Source organism: Scylla paramamosain, chromosome 22 (assembly GCF_035594125.1).
Source record: "Scylla paramamosain isolate STU-SP2022 chromosome 22, ASM3559412v1, whole genome shotgun sequence".
In the NCBI taxonomy this organism is placed as follows: domain Eukaryota; kingdom Metazoa; phylum Arthropoda; class Malacostraca; order Decapoda; family Portunidae; genus Scylla; species Scylla paramamosain.
Window position 1 is genome coordinate 15,937,430 of NC_087172.1, and position 20,000 is coordinate 15,957,429.

The 20,000-nt window shown below is 43.2% G+C and overlaps 1 protein-coding gene across 12 annotated transcripts in view; it reads left to right on the forward strand.

Annotated features, from left to right (window-relative positions):
- The window catches only part of LOC135111673 (fasciclin-3-like), a 66,626-nt gene that overhangs the window by 5,788 nt on the left and 40,838 nt on the right, over window positions 1–20,000 (forward strand). For 2 of the 12 annotated variants that reach the window (XM_064025228.1, XM_064025231.1), the window contains exon 1: window positions 14,686–14,818. The exons of 5 other annotated variants lie outside the window; for them this stretch is intronic. The gene's annotated coding sequence lies outside the window, so the exon portion shown is untranslated. Of the gene's footprint in view, window positions 1–12,891; window positions 12,981–14,685; window positions 14,819–20,000 lie in introns of those variants that run through there. 5 more of the 12 variants (XM_064025244.1, XM_064025245.1, XM_064025241.1 and 2 more) reach the window with 3 other exon arrangements.

Genomic DNA, 20,000 nt, shown 5'->3' on the forward strand with positions numbered 1-20,000 from the left:
AAACGGATTGGAGGAAACGCACGAGGCTCAAGGATAATTTTCAAGGGTTTTTTTTTTCGTGACCTTGGTGACACAATGACTAACTACTTATTGATTCATTTGTTTATTTAATCATCTGTCTACCTATTTATCTCTTCGTATCTGTATCTATCGTTGTCTGTCTATTTTTTATATATATTTCATTTATTCTTTTATTTATTTTGCCTTATTTCATCAATTCATTTTTTTCTTTATTCAGTCATATACTTTTTTTTTATTCAGTACTTTTGCAGTTTTTTTTCATTTTTTTATCTTCTGTTATTTATTTTATATTTTATTCATTTATTACCTTTTCATTTTCATATCCAGAATTAAACAGCTTGTTGCGTGTCTTTTTTTTTTCATTTTTATTATTTTTCTTTTCTTTTTGTTCAATGTTCAATCTCAAACTGTCCAACATCTTTCTTCTTTTACTCTCTCTCTCTCTCTCTCTCTCTCTCTCTCTCTCTCTCTCTCTCTCTCTCTCTCTCTCTCTCTCTCTCTCTCTCTCTCTCTCTCTCTCTCTCTCTCTCTCTCTCTCTCTCTCTCTCTCTCTCTCTCTCTCTCTCTCTCTCTCTCTCTCTCTCTCTCTCTCTCTCTCTCTCTCTCTCTCTCTCTCTCTCTCTCGCACGTTCTTGCGTGTTGTGTTGGTTATTTATTTTTTTTTCTTGGTTAGCTAGCTCGTTAGTTTTCATTAGTTACCTTGCTACTTAATGAGTGACTTAGTTGGTTGGATAGTAGATTCAGTCAGTCAATCAATCAATCAGTTAGTCAGGCAGTCAATCAGTTTGTCAGTCAGTCAGTCAAGTCAGTTATATTATAATTTTGGATGCTGACTTTTAATGTGTCCGTTTAATAACAAGAAAAGTAACAGTGTATGACAATTTCTCTCTCTCTCTCTCTCTCTCTCTCTCTCTCTCTCTCTCTCTCTCTCTCTCTCTCTCTCTCTCTCCGTGTTCTGACCAGATTACCTTCATATTCTCTTTATCCTCTTTTTTTCTTTCTTTTTTTATTTCCTTTCGTTTTCATGTCATATTGGAGTTTATTTTTGTCATTTCCTGTTGTCATGTCGTTTTCCTGTTTTTCGTCTCTATTTATATGTTTGGTTTCCTTTCTTATATATATATATATATATATATATATATATATATATATATATATATATATATATATATATATATATATATATATATATATATATATATATATATATATTTTTTTTTTTTTTTTTTTTTTTTTTTTTTTTACTCGCCAAGTTAGAAAAATACCTCGTTCTTTTTATTCTATCCTGTTTTAACTTATCTTTTCTTTTTCACTTTTTATTTGTTTATTTGTCATTTCATATTCATTATGTTTTATTTTGTTTATATATTTATTTATTTTATTTGGTTCATATTATAATTACTTATTCATCTATTTCATTTTATTATTTTTTTGTTTATGTCATCTTGATCGCCTTCCGTATGTCCAAACTAGAAAACAATACATATTTTTCATTCCCATCGGCTTCAGCTCCTTGTTTCAGTTCCTTGCGTCACCTCCTCCGTGTTATGTGCACTAAATACTTCCCGGTGTGTGTGTGTGTGTGTGTGTGTGTGTGTGTGTGTGTGTGTGTGTGTGTGTGTGTGTGTGTGTGTGTGTGTGTGTGTGTGTGTGTGTGTGTGTGTGTGTGTGTTTACCTAGTTGTATTTACCTAGCTGTGGTGTACGGGAGGGGAGTAATCTCATAGTATTCCGTCTTTATATCTATCCAGTTTGGTCTTAAAAGCATGTACAGTTACGGCAGTGTGTGTGTGTGTGTGTGTGTGTGTGTGTGTGTGTGTGTGTGTGTGTGTGTGTGTGTGTGTGTGTGTGTGTGTGTGTGTGTGTGTGTGTGTGTGTCTTTGATGCAATCAGTACACTCATTCAGTACACTCAAGGTTACTTACAATTGTCCTGACGAAGGAGGCGAGACGAGACGAGAGGAAGGGAAAGGAAGGACGTTGTGTAATTTACTTGAAACCAAATTCTGAAACACTTCCGCGCCGCACCGCACCTCCACTACCTTCAAAAGGGTCTAGTGTAAGTTACAAGGGTTTTCAAGGATGTTTTTACGGTTCTAGTGACAGATGAACAAGATTTCTACATAATTAAAGGGAGAAACAGTCTTGAGAACCCGGCTACTCATCTCTGTGGCCTTTGAAAATAGTCGTGGTGAGAGAGCAAAGCGATTTGGAATGGTGACCTTACTCTTGTATCTCTCGGCCCCTCACTCTCCCTCTCCCTCTCTCTTAGCTAGTGAAGTGGCAAGACCCTGGGAGCGTGTCTATTGTGTGAGCTGTTCCTTCCTCTAACTGGGTTGTGTTATTTGGCATTGTCACTGTTATTTACGACGATTGGAGTAATTATAGAAGAATACGACGGTAAGAAAAATAAATAAATAAACAATAATAATGATAACCAGTAGATCATTTCATCCGTTCGAGGCTGTTTGCTGTTATCGACACAGGTAAACAGTAAAGAAGAACAAGCTGCGTCAGACTTGTTGCCCCCTAGGAGGTTATTTATAAGCTATACTATGTTAAAAAATAAATAAATAAATAAACAAGGCAGTAATATGGATCAGTCAGTCATTACGATGTTGTTTACTGGAGCTCATCACGAAGTAACGGTGAGCACGATCAAGCCCAAGCAGCATCAGACCTCTTGGCCTCTGTGATGTTGTTTCATGGTACTAGTGGGCATCGAAATAGCTGCAGGGGACACTTCATTTGCTCTCATCCCCTTTTCTGTCCATCTTCATAATGCGAGAGTTTATACCAGTATTTTCACGCTTCCATCCTCTTCACTTGTAAATCCTGAAACTCTCCTCCTGTTATGTTTTATAGTTAGTTGTTGTTGAGTTGTTACCTGTTGTGTATTAAAAAGTAGCATAATCTAACGTAATGTAACACAGTGAACGATAGATAAGCGTGTTTTGAATTTATTGTTTTTTTTCTTAATGTTTCTGTATTTTTTTTTTAAGTATCATTAGTTTTAGTTGTCCTTCGCGAGTGTTGTTGTTGGTGGTGGTGGTGGTGGTAATAGTGGTGGTGATGGTGGTAGTAGTGGTGGTGATGGTGGTAGTAGTAGTATTAGTAGATGGTGGTGGTGGTGATGGTGAAGTTACACGGCTCCTTTCGTTTGAGTGGTGGTGGTGGTGGTGGTGCTGATTGTGGTGGTGATGACTGAGGTAAGTGTGAATCTTGTGGTGAGTGGTGATGGTGAGAACAGTGCTGTGGTGGTCATGATTTGCCTGATTTGTGGTTCTTGTGGTGAGAGTGACTGCAGAGAGAGAGAGAGAGAGAGAGAGAGAGAGAGAGAGAGAGAGAGAGAGAGAGAGAGAGAGAGAGAGAGAGAGAGGTGAGTGGGGGGGGGTAAATATGATGTAGAATCCAAGTTTGCGATGATTTATTAACTGACTTGCAACACAACACCAGGAAGCAGTGCCGGATTGCTGGGAGGAGGAGGAGGAGGAGGAGGAGGATGAAAAGATGATGATGATGATGATGATGATGATGATGATGGTAAAAGACATCAAGAGAATGCAAAAAGAAACAGAAAGGTAAAGTAAAAAGATGATGGTGATGATAATGAAAAAGAAGAAGAAAATAAACAAACGAGTCGAATATAAAATAGAGATGGCATAAGAAGAACGAGAAAAGAACAAGAAGCAAAGGAAGAAATGAGAAGAAATCAATCAAAAGAGATGGAAGGAGAACAGAGACAACAGAAGAAAACAACAGGCATAAAAAAGCAAACAAAACGAAAAAAAAGTAAAAAAATAAACATCGCAAAACAGACGACTCATTTAAACACCAGAAAACTTAATAAAACACTCAGTAATACACTAAATAATATATAGCAGTCAATTAGTCTATGAATTTCAAATATTTATAACGGTGGAAACTTAAAAAAAAACGTTTAAGCATTTTGGAAAACGAAACGCGAGAAAATTGTGTGTGTGTGTATGTATGTGTGTGTGTGTGTGTGTGTGTGTGTGTGTGTGTGTATGTATGTGTGTGTGTGTGTGTGTGTGTGTGTGTGTGTGTGTGTGTGTGTGTGTCTCACCTTGGAAGGAAGAGTCAGTGGCCAGTTGGTTCCCACAGCAATCTACCTGTGTGTATGTGTGTGTGTGTGTGTGTGTGTGTGTGTGTGTGTGTGTGTGTGTGTGTGTGTGTGTGTGTGTGTGTGCGTGCGTGTTTCGGATATCCTTAGTCGGAGCTGTATATATAGTTCTCTCTCTCTCTCTCTCTCTCTCTCTCTCTCTCTCTCTCTCTCTCTCTCTCTCTCTCTCTCTCTCTCTCTCTCTCTCTCTCTCTCTCTCTCTCTCTCTCTCTCTCTCTCTCTCTCTCTCTCGCTCGCTCTTGCTCCTCCTCTCCCTCCCTCTCATTTTCTCAGCCCCTCCCTTCCTCTCCCTTCCTCTTCTGGCTTACCTTTGTCCTCGCTCCTACCTGCCGCCACTCTCTCTCTCTCTCTCTCTCTCTCTCTCTCTCTCTCTCTCTCTCTCTCTCTCTCTCTCTCACACAGTAAAGCATCTCAAAGTAAAACACCAGACAGACAGACAGACAGACGGACAGACATAAATAAATGCGGGCAACTGCTTGGATTTACCCTAGTTCCTCTGATACTTCTGGAAAACGAATGCTCGCCCTCCTTCCCTAGTGCGTCCAACTCCTCCTCCTCCTCCTCCTCCTCCTCCTCCTCCTCCTCCTCCTCCTCCTCCTCCTCCTCCTCCTCCTCCAGCGCCTCCTCGATATAGGACACTCTCTATCTCTCCCTAACTTTACCAATAACCAGAAGCGCAGGCCCGTCTCAGCGGCGTGTTTCAAGCTGTACTCGTAAAGGTAAATCTGTGTCTGTGATTTTCCAGGACCATTGTCACTGCCTTGAATAAATCTCCCGCGTGGCCTAGGAGGAGGAGGAGGAGGAGGAAGAGGAGGAGGAGGAGGAGGAGGAGGAGAGGAGGAGGAGGAGGAGGAGGAGGACGAAAAAACAACCGTGACCGATGGGCGAAGAAGGAAGGGACTGTTAAAGCGAGAAGGAGAAAAATTCGTTAGGGATTGGCTGTGGAATAGGAGGAACAGGAGGAGGTACAGAAGCAGACCGAGAGAGAGAGAGAGAGAGAGAGAGAGAGAGAGAGAGAGAGAGAGAGAGAGAGAGAGAGAGAGAGAGAGAGAGAGAGAGAGAGAGAGAGGATATATGTGTTTAGATTTAAAGGTAAGAAAGGTGTAGGCAGGTGTTTGCCTAGTTAAATGGAAGGAGGAGGAGGAGGAGGAGACCTAATATATCCAAGGAGGGTGTGGGAACGAAAAATACCTGACTGAAAGGAAAATAATGAACAGCAGGAACGGAAGTAAAGTAAAGTAAGAGAGATAGAGAGACAGAAAGAATGTATACGAAAGAAAAAAAGAACAGGACGAGGAGGAGGACCAACTGAATCAAGAAAATACCAAAAACGAAAAAAAATAAAAAATAGAAAGACTAGAAGAAAAAATTAAGAGAGACACCTTGGAAAAGATAAAGAATGGAAAAAAGAAAAGGCAAAGGAAACACGAAGGATAGATACACCAACACCACAACACCATAGCTGGGATGAGGACGCCTTATAGAGCATTCAGTCACCATAGCACCAAAACTCCCCCTTCAGTTTAAATCCTTATTCGAAGTTGTTGCTTTCATTGAGTCTCTTCCAGTTGATTCTGTCTATTGCCTTCATTCTCTTATTCCTTCGTCTCCCACAGCACCATAACAATATAAGCCAGTTTCAGCACCGCTCCCTAAACCTTCCCTTTGCTTATCCTCACTATAGATATCAGGATTATATCTCATTGAATTTTCTTTCCTCCTCTCCCTCTTCTTCTTTATTTACCTACCTTGACTTCTTACCTTCCCTCCATTTAATAGATTTACACTCAAGCTTCATTTCTATTTTTTTTATTTTCTTTCTTCTATATTCTCTCTCTCTCTCTCTCTCTCTCTCTCTCTCTCTCTCTCTCTCTCTCTCTCTCTCTCTCTCTCTCTCTCTCTCTCTCTCTCTCTCTCTCTCTCTCTCTCTCTCTCTCTCTCTCTCTCTCTCTCTCTCTCTCAACTCTCCCAGTCTCTCCCTCCCTTCCTCTTTCACATTGCTCCCTCCCTCTCTCTCTCACACTATCCCCTCTCACTCTCCCTTCCTTTCACATGGTCGCCTGCACGCAAGCCACCAAGCATCACCACACTCACCACCTCCACTATAACAAAGCCGGATTTGAACGTGCGGTGAAGTAGTGATGAGATAAGATGGTGAATTGGTGATGATAGTTGACTGAATGGTGAGGGAAAAGCTTCTTGATTCTCGTAATGGTGATGATGTGGTGATGCTGGTTGTGATGAGTTTTAGGTTCTGAAAAAAATATATTTGTACGCGAAAAATAGATGAAGAGATGGAGGAAAGGATGAAAAGATGGAATGGAAGAATAGGAGAGGGAGAGGGGCAGGAAGAGAGGGAGGAAGAGGTAGAAGAAAAGAGTGCAAGCAGTGAAACCAGTCCAAAGGTTAAAGGTCAGACGCACACACACACACACACACACACACACACACACACACACACACACACACACACACACACACACACACACACACACACACACACACACACACACACACACACACACACACACACAGAGAGAGAGAGAGAGAGAGAGAGAGAGAGAGAGAGAGAGAGAGACGATGATATATATAACCCCCCTAAACATTCTCAGAAACGCTGCACACACACACACACACACACACACACACACACACACACACACACACACACACACACACACACACACACACACACACACACACACACACACGGGAATCAAAACTCAATTCATGAAGTCCACGGCAATTATGGAAAATTCGTAGAAAAGGTCGTTTTTTGGGGGGAGGGTTCATCTCAAGGACCTTTTCAAGACACATCCACAGACTCTTGACTCGAAAAAAAAATATATGTATGACTTACCCAAACTTACGCAAGCCCCTCCCACCCACCCCACAGCCCCCGCTCACTCCGCCCACTCGTGTAATTCACCCACGCTCACCTGACCCATCTCCTCCTTGAAAATGCTGATGTGGTGGTGGTTTTCATTTGATTGTATATGCAGTTGAATGTGTGTGTGTGTGTGTGTGTGTGTGTGTGTGTGTGTGTGTGTGTGTGTGTGTTAATTTGTTTGGTATGCAAAGTTTTCGAGGTTATTTGTTGTTGTTGTTGTTGTTGTTGTTGTTGTTGTTGTTGCTGTTGTATTACCAAGTCATTTAACGCTACCAAGAATTAACTATGAATCACAAAAAGGAAAAAAAGTTAATCTCGGAAATTGAAAAAAAAAAACATTCATACGTAAATCATTCTTTAGAAATAGCAAGAACGAAACAAAGAGAGCTATAAAAGGGGAAAAAAGTCATATAAAAGGAATTCATTAAAAGAAAGGAAAAAAAAAGTTATCCAGGAAAACAGAATCAATATTTATAAAACAAAGAAGCCCAGGAAGGATTAATAAATAAATGAATATATAAATATAGCCAAGTTTCAAGAATTTACTCGTTTCCAAAGCCAAGCAACAAACACAGCTCAGGTTCGAATCCCTCGTGCCCTCATTACTGTAAGCCGCAGATGGAATGCGCTGGAATTTTTCAACTCAAGATGACGCAACAAAGACCCGTGCTCAGAAACGCTTTGATCTCTCACCACAACTATTTCCAAAGGCCACAGAGATGATTAGCCGAGTTCTCAAGACTGTTTCTTCTGTTGATAATGTAAAAAATCATGTTAATCTGTCACTTAAAGAGTAAAAACACCCTTAAAAAATCCGTGTCATCTCAACTAAAGCCTTTGGAAAGTAGTGAGGATGAGGAGCAGAAGTGTTTTAGAATATGGTCTATAGGGATTATAGATGAATCAGCGCAACACAAAGGAACACAAATGAAGTACGAACCCCAGTGGACGCATTATAATCGTACATGTATTAATCCTGACGAAGCTGAAACAGGAACACAACTCCATGTAGGTCAGCGAAACACAACACAGCGTGGAATTTTAGAATAGAGAGACGCAGATTGTAAGAATGAAAGGAGGAGGAGGTGGTGACCCAAGAGATCACGACCTTAACTTCAACAAGAGAAGGTCAGGTCACGTGGGGACGCAACACCTCCTCCTCCTCCTCCTCCTCCTCCTCCTCCTCCTCCTCCTCCTACTGTGCCACAACAAAGTTCAACTCATAAACAAATATACCGATTGGACACACACACACACACACAACACACACACACACACACACACACACACACACACACACACACACACACACACACACACACACACATTCGTGAAAACAAACTTGAAAATACAAGCTATAAGGGATGACGTCAGGTTAGCGTTTCAGGGTGTGTCGCTGTGTGTGTGTGTGTGTGTGTTGTGTGTGTGTTGTGTGTGTGTGTGTGTGTGTGTGTGTGTGTGTGTGTGTGTGTGTGTGTGTGTGTTGTGTGTGTGTGTGTGTGTGTGTGATGTGTGTGTGTGTAAGTGTTTAAATGCCTTAGGGGTGAATCTTCCGTCACGGCCGCCAGAGGGAGAAAGTGCCGTTTTCTGTAAGTTGAAGTTATTAAGATTGTTTCACACCTTGTCAAGAGAGAGAGAGAGAGAGAGAGAGGAGAGAGAGAGAGAGGAGAGAGAGAGAGAGAGAGAGAGAGAGAGAGAGATGTGTACATAATTGAACTGACGTAGCCACGTAAGAATGTCCTGTGTGTGTGTGTGTGTGTGTGTGTGTGTGTGTGTGTGTGTGTGTGTGTGAGTGTATGTGTGTGTGTCATAAGAGCGGGGAGTTTTCAGACCACAGGAAATGATAAGTAACGTGGAGATACATTACATAACCAACGGAAACTGCAGACATGTAAAGAAGAAAAAGAAAAAAAAGCTTAATGGCTGAACCGACACAGAAAATTCATAATAGGAATGTTAATAACTAGGAAGAAAAAAAAAACATAAGAAATACTAACGATATACGAAAGTAACTAAACAAAACACTACACTAAACAAAATAGTCACACAACATACTAAGAGAAAATTACGTAAAAATATAAAGTAAAACAGAGAAGAAAATTACCTAGTGATGAACAGCAAAAAAAATAAATAAATAAAAAAAAATAATAATAATAATAATAATAATAATAATAATAAATAAAACGATAAAAAGGATGACGAAGACGAAAAAGAAGGAGATAAAAGAAAAGAAAAGAAAAAAAACATGTAGCACAAGATCCTGTTATATGAATCCTTCCCTCCTTCCTTTCCAGACTCGCGGTGCCCTTAAGAGGAAGAGGAGGAGGAGGAGTGTCTGTGGGGCCGCGGGGCATAGGGTGACTCAGGGGCGGGGCGGGGCACAGGGGAATGGGTCGAGAGAACGGGACTGGAAGCTGAGAGAGAGAGAGAGAGAGAGAGAGAGAGAGAGAGAGAGAGAGAGAGAGAGAGAGAGAAGAGAGAGAGAGACGACTACCATCACCCCTACTACTACTACTACTACTACTACTACTACTACTACTACTACTACTGATCACAATAATAGTAGCAGCAGCAGAAACAACAGCAACAGTAATAGTAGTAGTAGCAGTAGTAGTAGTAGTAGTAGTAGTAGTAGTAGTAGTAATAATAATAATATGATAATAATGTCTTGCCTTCTTTACCACAACACCATTACTACTACTACTACTACTACTACTACTACTACTACTACTACTGCTGCTACTACTACTACTACTACTACTACTACTACTACTACTACTACTACTACTACTACTATTACGCTCTTCTCCCAGCCACCAGTCCTCACCATTATCTCCTCCACGTCTGCTATACCACCACCACCACCGCCGCCACCGCCACCGCCCAGGCCATAACGGGACCGGTGTGGCTCCCTCACCTCCACCTCGTGTCGTGGGTGGATAACTTCTCGCCGAACTTCACCTCACTTGTTGCTAACTCCTCCCTCACCACCACCACCACCACCGCTAACACTATAATACTGCCACCACCACCACCAGTACCACCACCACTACTACCACCACCACCACCATCACCACCACCACCACCACCACCACTGCTATATACAATCATCTGTTTCTTCTCCCCTCTTCCACATTATTCTTGTTTTCTTTTATCTTTTTATTTTTTTACATTTTCTCCCCTTTCCCTTTCTTTCTCTTCCCTTCTCTTGTATTTCCCTTTCCTTCTCTATGTTACCTAATTTTTCTTTCCCTTTCATTCACTTCCTTTTATCTTCCCTTCCCCTCTCTTACCCCACCTTCCCTTCCCTTTCCTCCTATACCTAACCTTACATTAATTTTTCTCTAAACCTCACCTCTCCTTCTCTTATTTTAACCTAACCTTACCTTACCTTACATTATCATTCCTATTTCTGCATCTCCTTATCTTCCATGCCACTCCATTTCCCTTTCTTATGTGTGTGTGTGTGTGTGTGTGTGTGTGTGTGTGGATATTACTCACAGAATGCTTTGTTTGTAATCTGTGAGCCTACATACTTCTAGGAATTGCTGCTGATAACGTGGCGAGTCAAACCTTTCGAAACACACAAACTTTTCCGACTTAGCAGAAAAGTCATGAAGCATTCGACTCACGTTTCAGTTATTAGTCATGAGGTATGTGACTCACTAGTATTTGAATAGTAGTAGTAGTAGTAGTAGTAGTAGTAGTAGTAGTAGTAGTAGTAGTAGTAGTAGTACAGAGTCACCTATTTACTAACACTTAAATTAGTAGCCTATGACAAAGGATAATACAGTAGAAGAGTCCCTCCCCGTGCACATATCCTTTAGCATTCTATCCTTGGAGAGGTTAGAGAAGAAGAAGAGGAGGAGGAGGAGGAGGAGGAGGAGGAGAAAACTGGACTTACTAAACATACCAAACAGATGAGATCACACTTGGGAACGAACGAAGGAGTGGAGGGGAAAAGAGAGAGAGGAGGTGGAAGAGGAAGAGGAGGTGGAGGTGGTGGAAGAGGGTAGAGGTGAAGGACGGAAGTGAAGTGTTGGATGTGGAAGGATAGAACAGGATATGAAAGGAACCAGTGTGAAAGAGGAAGTGAGAGGTAGAGGAGAGAGGGGGAGGGGAATAGGAGAAGGAGAGGCAGGAAGGAAGTGCGGGAGAGGGGAGATACGTAAGAGAGAGAGAGGGAGAGAGAGAAAGAGAGTAGCTGTTGTCAGGGTTAACGCAAGGTAGGGAGATGTAAGGGAGAGGGAGAGAGAGGAGGGGAGAAGGTAATGGAGAGGGAGAAAGAGGAGGGGAGAGGGTCAGGTGTTCGTTCAGTGATGGAAGCGTAGCATGGAATTAAACACAACGTTGACAAGCGTTTAAATGCATTGGGTCTCTTCCTTTCATCTCCCTCTCTCCCTCCACTATTTTTTTTTCTCTCTCTCCCTCTTTCTCTCCCTTCCTCCTTTCCCTTGTTTTCATACTACATTTTCCCTCACGTGGAAGAATACACAGCTGCAAAAGAACATCATTACTCATCCACCCATCCACTCATCCACGCGTTTCCGTATCCAATCACTCTTTCAGTCTCTCGTTTGATAGTTTGGTTCATTCACTCATCCACTTATTTAGCCATTTATCCACTCTTCTATTCCACTTGTCCACTTGTGTAATACTTCACACATCCACTCAGTTTTGTTATTCCACTCAAGTCTTTTCTCTCGTGAACTCGTGTTTCCTCATTTGTTATAGTAAAAACATTCCCGCCCGTTCCTCTCGTCCTATCTTGCCTCCTTCCTTCCTTCCTTCCTTCCTTCCTTTAATCTTCTTGCCATTCCTGTCTTACGTATACTCCTTCTCACTTTCTTCTAATTCTTTCTTCCTTCTCTTTTCCTTTCTTTTCTATCTTATTCTCTTATTTTCCTACACTCTTCCTTTTCCACGTTCTTTCATCCATACTTCCTTCCTGTCTAAGGCTACATTTCCGTCCCTTCCCACTTTCCTTCTTTACTTCCTTCCTTCCTCCCTTCATTCCTGTCCTACGTATGGTTTTTTTTTCCTCTCGTTTCTTCTTATTCCTTCATCCTCCACGTTCTTTCGCCATTCATCCTTTCCTATAGTCACACTCCCGCTCCTTCCTTCCTTCCTTCCTTCCTTTCCCTCTCCTGTCCATATCCACACCCCCTGTCCCTCCCTCCCTCCCTTCCCACCTTTCTCCCTTCCTTTCCCTCTCGCATCCCTGTCCACTTTCATCCACCTATCATTCCATCCCTGGCAAGACCACGTGGCTGTCATGTAACGCCTGACGTGGTTGCCTTAGTGATGGCTCGCCTGACTCACTAACGAGCCGCGGGTATCGAACGTGGAGTCCTGACAACGTTAGATCAACATAATACCGAAGAATCAATGCCAAGCTGATTATTCTTACGTTGGTCTAGGTGGTGGTGGTGGTGGTGGTGGTAATGAGTGGTATGTAGGTAATAACTGTAATGATAATGGTGGTTTGTTAAGATTTTGATAGTGGAAGTGGTTGGTTGGCTGGTTGAAAAGTGAATTGTTGTAGTGGTTGTTCATATGGTGATGGTAATGCCTGGTATATTGACATATATAATGGTAGTGGTAGTCGGTAAAAAGATTGTGGTAGTAAGGATGGTGATTACACCGGCAATGATACTGACAGGAACGATTGTAGTGGTTATGAGGGTGACAGTCATGGTAACAGTGAAGGAGGAAAAATGGTGAACAGAAGAAGGACGAAAAGGCGACGGGAAGGCAGGAAAGGGAAGGAAGGAAGGAGGCCAGGGAGGAGGAGGTCTGGAGGCGTGCGTCGCTGCCTGGCCTACTCTCCTCCAGTGTTGCAGGTTCTGTGTTGGCGGGAGAGACTCTGATTCAGTCTGGCCGAGTGATCAAGTTACGGAGCGCCGCCGAGTCCAGATCGTATCGAGGTGGACTGGCCGGAGTGTTTATCCATTGATCATCCCCGCAGACTAGTGTTCGCGTGTTGGTCTTGTCTGCTTTCATCGCGCTGTCACAGGGAGAACAGGAGCCGCAATTCCCAGGCGTCTCAGTGTCTTATTCGTACAAGTTATCAGGGGTTTTCAAGAGTATATTTATTGTAGGTTTTTATTTCACTGTCGCAGGTTCATGATACGTGGAGAATCTGTCATTTGTGTGGGCAGGTTCGTGTTCCCAAGCGGTTCATTCTCATTTCGGCCTCTTTCAACAAGGTGTAGTGGAAGGTTATTGGGGTTTTCAAGGGTGCTTTTGTGATACCAGTGATAGATTAATAAGAATTCTGCTACATCAATGGGAAAAATAACCCAGTGGAAACTCGACTAATCATCTCCGTGGCCTTTGTAACACAACCCTCGAGAGAACAAAGCATTTCCAAAATCCTGGCTCGGGAAGATGCGGTGCCTCCTCCCTGACACGCGTTCCTGGGCCGCCACGTGCTGGATCTGGACGCGCGTCGCCTTTCCCTCCCTCCCTCACCCCCAGACCCCCTCTTCACCTCCTGGACGGCGGCGCGGGGGTGAGTTTCCAAGTTTCCCACCCCGGACACGACTCGCTGACTCCCTGACTGTCACTCATCTCCCCGCGGACCACAACGGTGACTCTCCGCCGTCCATACCTCTCCCCTGTCCCTTCCCAGCCCCTTCCCGCCGCCTTCCGCCCCCGCCAGCCGACGCCACACGCCCACACCACGCGGCGATGCACTTCCAGGAGCCACCCAAGCCTGAAGCCGCGTGGTGGGTGGATGGTCTGGAAGGGCGTGCGGCTCTGGAAGGTCTGGCTGTGTGTATATAGTTCATCGCCTTCTGATGAAAGCGATTATAATGACGCCCGAAAATTACTGGAGATAATTAACGCTTTCGCCATTTTCTTCTATTTTTTTCCGCGCCTCTGTATTGATTGTTCGTTTCTTGGCGACAACACAATGGAGCGGCGTGGCAAATTGGTCTGTACACTCACTCAGCGGGGGGGAGTATTACCGACACACACACACACACACACACACACACACACAGAGAGGAGCTTAGCGGCGTCATCTTCCCGCCTTTGTTTTCGAGGCGCGGAGTGTGAGCCAGCGTGTGGGGGGGGTGGGGGGGTGGGGGTTAGGGAAGGCCAAGTTTGTTACGGAGGCGAAAAGCACCGTAACGTTTTGACATCCTCGACATCCTCCTCCTCCTCTCCTCCTCCTCCTCCTCTCCTCCTCCTCCTCCTCCTCCTCCTCCTCCTCCTCCTCCTCTTCTTTCTCCTCCTCCTCCGCAAGCAGTCTCGTAAAGGCCAAAAGGTTTCCTACTTTTTGATCCTCTTTTGTGCTCCTCCTCCTATATAGCAACAACAACAACAACAACACTTACCGCCACTACTACTACTACTACTACTACTACTACTACTACTACTACTACTACTACTACTACTGCTGCTGCTACTACTACTACTACAGGACAACACAACTCAGAGCTCACTCAAACAAATAAACAATTAGGAACCCCCCGTCACAGCGTCACAGCACACCTTTATAATGCCTTGTAGTGAGGCAGGTGCGTCATACACCATACCAGGCACAGGTGTGAACGGGGGTGGGGGTTAGGCAGGTGAGAAGATCCGGGTGGTGGTGGTGGGTGGTGGTGGTGAACTGATAACACCTGTGAGCCAGTGCACACTTGAATGTTAGTGAGAGAGGACCAGTCACTCTTCCACCTCTACCTCCACTCATCTCCACTACCTCCGCGATGCTCCAAACTGCCGAGGGAGTTTTCGTAGTGGCCTCGTACAAGTAACCTAACCGCTTAGAGGAGATTTCGAGCCAGGGAAGAAAGGCGTGGGGTTTATTGATAGGACGAGCAAATTGTGTGTGTGTGTGTGGTGGTGTGTGTGTGTGTGTGTGTGTGTGTGTGTGTGTGTGTGTGTGTGTGTGTAAACATTACGTTGTATCTTTCGCTTTAATTATTTGTTTTTATTATTTTTTTTCCTATACTCTTCGCGATTTCATTTGCTAGTAATTATGTTTTGTAGCTGTTGTTGCTGTTGTTGTTGTTGTTGTTGTTGTGATTGTCGCCTTTGTGTTCGTTAGTGTTATTGAATGTTTGTGTCTGTATTACGCAGAAGTGATAACGGTGGGTGCAGGTGTGATGTTTACCGGAGGTGTAGAGACAGACAGAAGGACAGGGAGACAGATACAAACAGATATATAAACAATGACAGGCAAAAACGACAGACAGACAAACAGATAGATGCGAACAAGCAGAAAAACAGAGGCCAGTGCTGGACAAACACACACAAACAGACAGACAGGAAGACTGGCATAAAGACGAGTCGAAACAAACAGATACACATACATTGAAAGACTGGAAAAAATAGATAGAAAAAGAACGAGTTGTTTGAATAGTGAAAATAGTATTGAGAGAGAGAGAGAGAGAGAGAGAGAGAGAGAGAGAGAGAGAGAGAAGAGAGAGAGAGAGAGAGAGAGAGAGAGAGAGAGAGAAGGGGGAGGGGGACCGGATGGAGTGCGGGTTGATGACACACATAGCTCTCAATTCGCGGACTCAATTTTCCACTTTTCTTTCCTTTGTCATTCCTTAATAGCCGCTGTCTTTATCCACTTGAAGGCACACACACACACACACACACACACACACACACACACACACACACACACACACACACACACACACACACACACACCTTAGGAGACACAACATGCCATTTCTGATTCAAGCCGGAATCAAGCAGTACAGGTTTAGTTAGTTCAGTCAGGTTCATCAGTACACGAGGCCTGGTCATCAATAGCTTGCCTACTTGTGTTATGAATGTGTTTCTATCTTTATGTAGTTTATTTGACTATAGATTTGTTTTATTTGTGTTTCATTTCGGCTAAAGTTGTAAATGATCATGTTCTATCAATTATTAGTCGTGTACCTCCTAATTTCGACTTTAAATGTTCTGATATGTAGTTACTAGTAGGTTAGGTTTTTCTTTTCATTTTATGGTAGAGCAACTTCTTAATCACTTTTTTTGTGTGTGGGTCTCTTTTTGTATTTTTTCTAACTGCCAATAACTTGTTAATTTGTCTAGGATGTAGTGTAATGTTTAAACTTTTACTTGGTTATTTAGTGATAAACCGGAAATAATAATAATAATAATAATAATAATAATAATAATAATAATAATAATAATAATACATTCATCATCATCATCATCACACACACACACACACACAGACACACACACACACACACACACACACACACACACACACACACACATCGCACTTTCTTCCATCACCATCACCACAGAACTTCCATTTGTTGCTTATCTGTTCTGGAAGTGCCTTTTTTATGAGGGGGAGGGGAAGAAGAAGAGGAGGAGATACTCATGCTTATTTATCAGGTTTTTTTTCTCTCTTTTTCTTCATGTTCATACATTAATTCATTTTTTTTTATTACAAGAGAACACAGTGTTTGTTGTTTTACGTGTGTTTATGATTCCCTCTTCTTCTTCTTCTTGTTCTTCATATGGTTAAATTATTTAGTTAGTCATTCTTTCTCCCTCTTTCCTGTGAAGATTTAATTCTCAAGGATGTATCAAGTCCCCCACGCGTGCAAGAGTTCACTGGGAGTTTCATTAGTGTATTGATACCAAGAAAACTCGTATTCACTCACTGCTTTCCCGTCAGACTGTTAAAGAAATTACGTTCTAGAAATAGCACATCACTAGAGCAACAGGTGACGCTTTACACACACACACACACACACACACACACACACACACACACACACACACACACACACACACACACACACACACACACACACACGAATGATATAATGAGCAACAAACACTTTAGCATCTTTCCATTATCAAAATTATATACGAAAAAGTTAGATAATGTAATGAATACTTAACTTTCATTTAAGCAAAGACTTAAGTTAAAAAGTACAGATGAAAAGAAGTAAATATGAAGCAAGCAAGCACGTCTGACTCACCTTACCTACAATTATGTAAAAGATGAAATGTGACTCACGAGAGAGAGAGAGAGAGAGAGAGAGAGAGAGAGAGAGAGAGAGAGAGAGAGAGAGAGAGAGAGAGAGAGAGAGAGAGAGAGAGAGAGAGAGAGAGAGAATACAGGCAGTACACATATTCACACTTCCTGCGCTTTTTTTTATTTTCCTTCCTTTCAGCTTTAAAAAAAAAACGAGATGAATGTACCGTTGCGTCACGTACACGCGCACACACACACACACACACACACACACACACACACACACACACACACACACACACACACACACACACACGGGAGGGGAAAGCTGAATGTCTTGTAGCACCTTGTGACCTTCCTAACCTTTGCCCTTGACACGACCTGGTGAAAGTTGGCACCACTCACCTGACCCGATCTGTGACCTCCCCCCTCCCCCTCCTCCCTCACCCCTTTTTATTTTTTTTATTTTTTTTCCTCTCTTCCCTCTCCTTTTTCCCTCCTTCCCTCCCCGCCTTCCCATATCGTTCATTATCTTTCTTCCTATACAAGTACTTTTCTTCCTCATTCTCTTCCTTCTCCTCCTCCTCCTCCTCCTCCTCCTCCTCCTCCTCCTCCTCCTCCTCCTCCTCCTCCTCCTCCTCCTCCTCCTCCTCCTCCTCCTCCTCCTTCTTCATTGTCTCTTTCTGCTTCTTTCTTTTTTCTGTTTGTGCATTTGTGTATTTTTTTCTCGTGTTTTTTTTGTGTGTGTTTTTTAATTGTATTTTTTGTTGTTCTTGTTCTTCCTCCTCCTCCTCCTCCTCCTCCTCCTCCTCCTCCTCCTCCTCCTCCTCCTCCTCCTCCTCTTTCTCGACTTCTGAAAGACATTCCCCGTACACCTGGCCACCATTCCTTACCTGACTCACCTTTTCCCGCACACCTCCTCCTCTTCCCCATCTCTTTTTCCCTACATCTCTCCATCACGGCCGGAAATACAGGAGAGGAGGAGGAGGAGGGAGGAGGAGGAGGAGGAGGAGGAGGAGGAGGAGGACATGGACAAGAACTAGTCAGCCAGATGTAATGGAAGAGGATGTTTCTTCTTCTTCTTCTTCTTCTTCTTCTTCTTCTTCTTCTTCTTCTTCTTCTTCTTCTTCTTCTTCTTCTTCTTCTTCTTCTTCTTCTTCTTCTTCTTCTTCTTCTTTTCTCACATTCTCTCCTCTTCCGTCACCTTTCCTTCTCCCTATTGTGTATAAATTCCTTCCTCCCATCTTCTCTTTCCTCTCCTTGCTCCCCCTCACCTCTCCCTCCCTCCCTCCATTCCTCTCTCCCTCACTTCTTTCTCTCTCCTCTTCCTCCTCCTTTACCTTCTCACCGCGGGAACACACAAGGAAAATAAGTCATAACAATAGTCTCTCTCTCTCTCTCTCTCTCTCTCTCTCTCTCTCTCTCTCTCTCTCTCTCTCTCTCTCTCTCTCTCTCTCTCTCTCATCGATATACTCGTATTTCTTTCCCACAGGCGTCATTTGATATCCTATGAAACTGCATTGTGGGTATTATTATCATTATTATTATTATTATTATTATTATTATTATTATTATTATTATTATTATTATTATTATTATTATTATTGTTGTTGTTGTAGGAGTAGTAACATCAAAAGCACCTACTACTACTACTACTACTACTACTACCACTAAACTGAATGTGCTTCTTGCCCCCGCCAAAAAATACAAAAGCTTAGAGAGAGAGAGAGAGAGAGAGAGAGAGAGAGTGTGTGTGTGTGTGTGGTGTGTGTGTCATTTCCCCCTCCGTGTTTCCTCCCTCACAATCTTCAAATTCCGACTTCTACCCCTCTTTTTTTTCCCTCCCTCCATCCCTCCTATCTCTCCCCCCTTCCCTCCCCTCCTTCCTCATCCCTCCCTCCCCTTCCTTAATCGCGCATTGAAATTCTTGCCATGAGAAGGAAAGAGAATTGAGCTAAATTTCAAATCCTGCCCCTTCTTCACCTTCCCTCCCTCCTTCCCTCCCTCTCATACCTAACGTCCGTGCCCTCCCCCCCCCTCCTCCTCTTACTTCCCCTCTTTCCTTTTGCCCCACTAACCCTCCACCTTTTCCCTCCTCCTCCTCCTCCTCCTCCTCCTCCTCGCTACTTTTCCCCCTCCTTTCTCTTCTTCCTTCACTCCTTCCCCGTTTCCTTCGCCTTCCTTCATTTTTTTTCCTCTCATTTCTGCGAATGACCGAACTGCCGTTGAAGTTCGAACTGGACAAGATAAGGCGATTTGAAGCTTTCATTTTACTGGTTCACTTGCTTCGTTCACTGCCTGTTGAGTCAGTCTCTCTCTCTCTCTCTCTCTCTCTCTCTCTCTCTCTCTCTCTCTCTCTCTCCGTACCGTTTATGGATGAAAACTTCAAAACTTCACTTCACTTCACCACCACCACCACCACCACCATACCTTTGTGGTGACTCAGGAAGTGGCCGTTGTTTCCTCCTCCCGTTCCCTCCTCCCTCCCCCCTCCATGTGGCTCACCTGGTTAGGGTGCAGGAGGGAGGGGGGACGGGGGTACAGGTAGGCAAGAGGAAGGGCAGCTCAGGATAAAGAGGAACAATTACCTGAGTAGGTTTACCGGTGCACCTGGTGGTCTCTCTCTCTCTCTCTCTCTCTCTCTCTCTCTCTCTCTCTCTCTCTCTCTCTCTCTCTCTCTCTCTCTCTCTCTCTCTCTCTCTCTCTCTCCTGCTTCCTGTCTCCTCCGGCGCTTTCTCTCTCTCTCTCTCTCTCTCTCTCTCTCTCTCTCTCTCTCTCTCTCTCTCTCTCTCTCTCTCTCTCTCTCTCTCTCTCTCTCTATTATATTCTATCCGTAATTTTCCTTTTTTTTCTCTATTAGTTATCGTTTTCTTTCCTCCTCTTCCTCTGTATGGTGATTTTAATGCTGCTTCTTCTGTCTATATCTACTTTTATTTATTCATTTTATTTATTTATCTATTTATTTATCTATTATTAT